We start from the raw sequence: 7,118 nt of genomic DNA, 5'->3' as shown, positions 1-7,118 counted from the left end.
CCCCATTTGAGGGTTATTAGTGTCCATGATCTATGTGGTCTAGGCAACTGAGAATCAGAATCCACCAGTGGCAGTGACATCAGTAAAATCTAAAGGTCCCTGCTAAACAGGTTCACGTCTGGGAACACCAAGGATGAAGAGGTCCAAGTCATCCTGCCAGAAACTCTGGGAGTCTGAGTTACTGACTAGGTGCGTCTCAGGCATGAAGCAGGATGAGAGAAAATGTCTGTTATTCGAGAATGGAAACTTTACCATATTTGTATACACTCAGTTGAACCAATGGTTGTGCTGGGGTGGGGGAGCAACTTAGCAGAGCACACTTCCATCTTTCTCATGCTGCCAGTAAGTACTATGCAGACCCGAGTGGGGCTGGCCATGGAGCTCACGGGCAGGACTCCCAGTCTGCAGAACGCTCTCATGCCAGGAGAAAGCCCACAGGGGCACCAATGAGTGGGAGAACCCGAGGGAAGACAGTGAGAGGAGGAGGAAGAAATGGAAAGAAGGTTCTTACTTCCTGTTGCTCAAGTCTGTACTCACAAAACCGAGTGATTCTCTCTGCCTTTCACTGTGTAATGACCCTCTCTCTCAGTCTGCCATAGTCTTTCCAAGTTGGGCCTAGAATAGAGTCGGGCCCTCTGGGCTCATACACAACCCACAGCAGCACCAGGGAGGGACCACCGATGGGCAACAGCTTCTGAACTTCTACCCCAGAACTCCAAGGACATCAACGAAGCCCCTGTGGCACTACAGAGGTGGCTGTGCCATCCTCATCCCCACCTGCCCTCCCCATCTCTCCTTTCCCCCTCCCCAGGATCAGAGCCATTTTGTCAAAGCTCATGCTGGAGGAACTGCCTTAAATGTACACAGAGCCCGCTGCACGAAATGCGAAGTGAAAGAAAAGGTCAATAAACCTCTGGTTATATATTTTTTTCTTTTTTTATAAAAGACATCTATAAATAGCTGCATTTATTGAAGCTGCTTCCTTATCAGGAAGCATGGAGCTAGGAATTAATGTCTGCCTGCATCGGAAATTCTTTCAGACAGCAAACCCAAAAAGGAAATTTCCCTTCCAAAGCATCCTGGCTGTTCTGCTGTGGGCTGTTTTTTCTCTGCGAGCTGTTTGAAGCAGCTAACGGGGCCCCTGTACGACCACATGTGCTGCAGGAAAAAGTAGAAAGGCTTGAAGCATTTGAAGGTAAAAAGCAACGGCACCCAAAAGAAGGCCGAAGGGGGATAAGGTATAAAATGCTAGCGGCTGGCCAACCTTGTTAGAAGGCATTATCGCAGGGTGAAGGCACCGACTGCGAATTGAATCTCTCTCTTGTCCTTGCCTCAACCCTGCTGGTGATGTCACTGCACGTCACGGGCAGCTGTGCGAGGAGAGGCCATTTTTGGAATGCTGATAATGGCAAAGGACAGGGACAGATTTGATAGGTCTTAGAAGAAGTCTGGGTAAGGCTGAGGAAGGAGACTCATGGATTCGGGCAAGGCTGGGAAGAAAGTTCCAGACTGAGGGCAAGATGGACCAGCAGGGAAAGGTGCTGAGGACGGAATGTCCTTGAGCAGTGTCTGTCAACCCTTTTTATCTCATGTCCCACTTGAACCTATAGCTACGTTTCTGCAGTACACTTAAATTATGTTGCTCAAAAAAAAAAAAAGTTAAAAAATAAGAATATACTTACTGTACTTCGAACTTCTTTTGAGTATAATTTAATCAACGATCTTTAAAACTTTTCGCAGCTCACTTAAGATCCTCCCATGCCGGGCCAGTGTGCCGCAGCACCGGGGTGACGATCACCGCCCTAGAGCAAAACTGCGCTCCTGGAAATCACAGGGAAGAGTCGGAAAGTAAAGCGAATTTCCAACGTGACTTCGGGAAACTGGTCTCGATACTTGGCAGATAGAACTGGAGGTCTTTTCTTTAATGAAACAGCCCAACATGTTTCCTTGGCCCCTCAAAATGGGAAAGCCACCACCTAGACAGGCTGTTCACTAGCACTGGGAGCAGAAATGGAGCGCTCCTGAGTTCTGGGGCCGCTGCAGGACAGGCACGGCGCCAGTGGTTAGACATAAATGAGATGTGATACTTCTAAGGAGGACTGCGCAGTCGGCATCCTTAGAGATCTGAGTCTTAGAAAGGTTCTATCATTTGTCTAATATGGAGAGCCAGCCCTGAAATTCATGCTTGTTCTGGTCTATCTGGACCCAACCAGTCCTTTCTACTACCTTGCGTTTTTGCTTGAAAACTTCAGAAAGCAGTGGAACCCTGGCTCCTGATGCCCCTCGTGAGACCATGGGAAATTGGGTACTGGGCTGAGCCCCCTCTCGGAGCTGCCCCACTTACGGGAATAGCCCTGAACTTTCTACTCTCTTGAACTTCACACAAGAGTAGAAAAGGGGGAAAAGTAGAAACTGGTGGAAAAAAATAGAACACATTACCCATCAGCAAAGGCGGTCATCCTAACACCTCTCCATCAGACCATCGGAGGTTCAGGGCAAGCTAATGGTCAGTGGCAGCAAGAGAACCAGCCTGCATTCCCGCCGACCCCTGCCCTGCACCCCGGGATGCACAGGCTCCAATAGTCAGTAGTGCCTCTACTTTCAAGGCCAGGAAACCCTGCCGTTAGGTTTTCTCCTAACAAATCTGAAGGGTGACCTTGGAAACAGAAATCACAACAGACCCTTCACATGCTGTGTGAACTGGACAATCCAAGTGACCTTCCAGGGCAGCAACGCCTACCAGGTTAAATGAGATGATATGTAGGAAGGCATTTTGGTACGTATAAAAATATAAAACATTAACTACAATCCCATTCGGCTTCCATTTTTGTCTCTTTCTTTGGGAACAAACATAACGTGGAAGAACATAAAATCGCTGTTCTAGCCAATTGGAAAAGAGAGGCAATGCTTCCCGTCTCACTACGCTCGTTCTAATATAGCTCTGCTTGTCACGTGGCTGTTCAACTCAGTTACTCTGCTGAGAAGGCAGAACAGCCGAGTGGGTGAGCAGCGAGGTAACGTTTCCAAAGGAAGGCATTAAATTCCATTATTAAACACACACAAGCAGGAGTAGTAATGTAAGAATTTTGAAAGATTCACAAGGAAAGGAAATAGAGCCAAGGAACTATTTCTGGTGTTCTCTCGAAAACTCCGAGTAGCTATTATGGCTATTTATTAACCAGCAACATCATAAACCTTAACCCTATTAAATATGATGAATGAGTCCTAGATCCTGATTCTGAAATATCATTCATTCACAGGGATTGCAGAAGGCCAGATGGGCACTGCAAAATGCACAGTCGTTGGGCAAATGGCCTAATGTCAACCTATGATGAGATGCGATTAGATCAACTGAACAGGAGATGATGTCTCAAAGAAATTAGGATGAAGAAATGACATTTAATTATTCAAATTTTGCCCCATAAGTCTGAAATACCCTTATATTGCCCATCATATGGCTGGCCTGAGTTTGGCCCAGGGTTTCCCAGGGCAACTGCGAACACAACACAAGCCTCTCTGCAATTACCAGGCTGGTGCCCCCTCATGAAGTGCTTTCCACTTCTTTCTTCAGCACCCACTCTCCTGTGGGTTTATAAAAAGCAGGCTTTAGGGTAGACAAGTTAGAAAAAGTCCGGCCCTCACACCGCAAGTTCTTTCCCCTGGTGAGAACCCAGCAAAGGCATCCTTTGCTCCCAGCAATAGCCCTTCTTGTTGAGAGAGTCAAGAATGATCTCACCTGTGCACCCTTGGGGGTCCTTGGACCTTCAAGTGTTTTCAAACCCTGATGAAAGGCTCATGTTCCCTTTAAAGAATGGAACTTCTTTTTTTCACCTGCCTGCTATAACTGTTGTACTTCAGCAATTCTAGCCTCACGCTTTGGAAAAAAAAAAAAATCAGTACCCTTTACAGAAGAAGAAAAAAAGATGCCCTTTCTGTCCTCTGAACAAACACACTTGTGTTTGCTCTCCTGGTGAGCAGGAGGGCTCTGCTGCAGGCTTGCCGAAGGGCACCGTCCTCACGTCTGGGCAGTGGGTCAGGCCAGGATGACCTGGGTCTGGCCCTTCTCCCGTGGGTGTCCTCCTGTCCTAAGCCCAGATTGCACCTGCCAGTCCTTTTCAAGTGCTCCCCCAATCACTACTTAACACTCTGCTCCATTTATCACTCACTTTGCTTTTATTACAAGCAAATAAAAAGAAAAGGCATCCCTTTCTACTTCTCAATAGCTTGCTAATTTGTCAGGCTGTGTCTCCAGTTTGGGTCTAGCTCTGTGTTTGCAGAACAAAATGGTGAGAAACTCTCTGCATGAGATTCTTAAATATTATGATCTTTACCGTCCCCTAACCCCCACCCCCAAGGATATATTTAAGAATGAAATAAGCAAAAGAAAGAGTTAAGGGAGAGGATTTATCTGGAGATCAATGGTAAATGGTAGAAAGAAGCTGCCTGAGGCATACCAGTCTGGTGAGTAGCTCTTTAAAACAAGCAGCTAAAAATGCCTTCGACCTCGCAATACCATAAATGTCCTGCTGCTCTCTTGCTTTTGGATTCTTCCCCGTACTTTCCATGAGCATTCCACTGGGAATTGTCTGGAATCCCAGATTAAAACAGCAATAACCCAATTCCCTTGTTAGAGTATTTATTTTCTCTTAGGTTTGGAAACTCGGCTGGGATGCATCTTGGAGCGTATAGCACAGCCTCAGCCGTCATAGGGGCTGTAAGCCGTCTCAACCAGCGTGCCCAGCAGCCCAGCTCTGGAATCATCAGAGGGAGGAAGGAAGCTCGACCTCACTTGGAAAGCCCCAGCTGAGGGCAAACAGCAAGAGCCTGGGAACCTCTACTTTTGGAGGATTCATTCCAGATGTTGGAAGCAATGGTGTCACAACAGGTCTCATGCAAATTACCAAGGAGAGGTATCTAAACTTAATCTGCCATAGTACAGGCATTCAGGCAAAATCATTACCCTGACCTGAATCCATAATATAACTGATGATACTCCAAGGTCAGCAGTATCTGTTACAGTTCTGTATTTTATAGTTATCTATGTGAAGAATCCATCTATCCATCCATCCATCCCAAGGTGATATCCTAACTATCTAACAGAACAGACAGAACAACAGTTAGAATAGATATTAGATATAACCCAATGCTATGGCCACATCAGTGAGTATTATCTAAGTGTCAACCCTGAATTCATCTATCTATCCATCCAAAAAAAAATTTGTAAAATACCTGCTTATTACAGTGGCATAATGGGTAAGAGCCTAGGCTTTGGAGTGAGGCAGAACAGAGTCTGAATCTTGACTCTCTTGCTGGTTCTGTGACCGACCTTGAAATATTACTGAAATTCTCTATGCCCTTGTGTGCAACACAGAGATAAAAAGAAGCCCCACCTTACAGGTATTGTTGTGAGAATTAAATAAAACAATTTAGATAAAGGACTTCCCACAGTGTGCAGTACACACCATAAATATTAGCTATCGTGATTTAGGCTTGGCACACAGTGGAAGTCAGTGAAAAGCTGGGAAGTATGTCCAATGTGGAGACAATCTATGCAAGAAAACATTCAAGTGTTAGTATGGAAGAAACAATCCCAAGTAGAATGTTGCCTTAGAAGAGAATTGTACTATCTGCAAGCTAGGAAGGCTGTTAAACATTCTCTTGTTCAAACACAGGTCATAAGGTAGGAAGACTGAGTTGAGTGGCTGACTCCTGAACAGCAGATTCCTTGCTCATCCCCGACTGCCAGTCGGCGTGCTTGTTTGCTTGCTTCTTTGTTTTGCCATGATAACCTCACACGGAGAGACAGTGCTACGCCAGAAGAGCTTACATCTGTCAAGGCATCAGAGGCAAACCAGGAGTTAGGGCCTCCTTGGGGGATGTCACAAAATAGAGGAATAAAAAGTTAGGAAAGAAACCCCAGCCTGTTCAGGACAAGCATTTGTAATTTCTTTCCTTCTCTCCGCTAGAATTTAAGCTTTACAAGAGCGGGGAGTTTCATCTGTTTATTTCTATATCCCCAAGACTCAGAAGAGTGCCTGGCACAGCAGAGGCACTCAGTAACTGTGTGTGTGAGATGAATGAATGAATGAGACTGGTTCGAAGGGCTCTGCCTACATGGCGTATGCTCTATCTCTAAGTCATCAGTCCTTTCGTGAATACAGTAGTCACAGGATAACTTCTGGAGGACACTTTGCATTTACCCAGCCATGTTTCTTTTTCCAGTTTTGTCTGCTCCTATGGGGCCATTCCTAAGGAGAGTTTCCTAAGGTGCCCCCAGCCGTGACCCTGGCACCTCTATTTCTCCTACAAAAGTCATTGTCAAGGACAAGATGGTAGAAAGGGGCTGTATCCTTCACCCTCCTGCCCAAATGAAGCAGGAATGTCTTGACTGAACAGGCAGCAAGCTGGAGGAGGGGATTCTCCTGCCCCCAACTCCTTACAAAAATCCCAGCAACTATCCCACTTGGAGGCAGAAGGGGTCAGGCAGCAGTGCTTCCCCAGGAACTGCCCGCACCACCATCACCTGGTTCCCTGAATTCTCACGGAGAGAAAAAAGAAGAGTGGGCATCCTTTGTCTCTGATTATTCCCCCCTTTCAGCAAACAACTTTCTGAGGATGGACGGGATGAGAGGGGAATAAGCTGATCCAGTATCGCCAGGCAGGAAGGTGATGGAGAGCACGGCCATGCCACCATTTAAGTCACTGGGAATCAACTAGGGAAGAGCCAAGGTGACCCCAGTGTCCTCCCTAGTTTGGGCTTGTCCCCTCAGGATAACGTGGAAGCCAGAGAATCTGGCATTTTTGTGATGAGGGTGGGAATCAGGTGATTCGTTCTCCCCAGCTGCCCGACTGCATTTCATCACCCAGGCTGGGTGGCAGTACAGGAAAGACAAACAAAAAGGAAACGACAGGTGTCAACGGCTTGAGAGACTAGTGGCCGCAGCACAGGTGCATGGGACCCAGCACTCTGCCAAACTGCAGCTGAGGATCCAGACAGGGAGGCGGCAGAGGCAGGGGTGGGGATGACTGGGAGAAAAAGGTGGAAATACTGTGAACTGGAGTTGTGGAAGCAAGGCAGGTACGAGAGAAGCAGTGAGAGAAAGAGAAGGAGAGGAGGA

The 7,118-nt window shown here is 46.8% G+C and overlaps 1 protein-coding gene across 2 annotated transcripts in view; it reads right to left on the bottom strand.

Moving 5' to 3' along the window:
• ETV6 (ETS variant 6) overlaps positions 1–7,118 on the bottom strand; it is a 230,623-nt gene that overhangs the window by 128,818 nt on the left and 94,687 nt on the right. The gene's annotated exons all lie outside the window — the stretch shown is intronic.

Source organism: Otolemur garnettii, unplaced genomic scaffold (assembly GCF_000181295.1).
Source record: "Otolemur garnettii isolate 467f Iridium unplaced genomic scaffold, OtoGar3 scaffold00124, whole genome shotgun sequence".
In the NCBI taxonomy this organism is placed as follows: Eukaryota; Metazoa; Chordata; class Mammalia; order Primates; family Galagidae; genus Otolemur; species Otolemur garnettii.
Note: the sequence above shows the minus strand (reverse complement) of the source record. Positions and strands in the feature narration are given on the sequence as shown.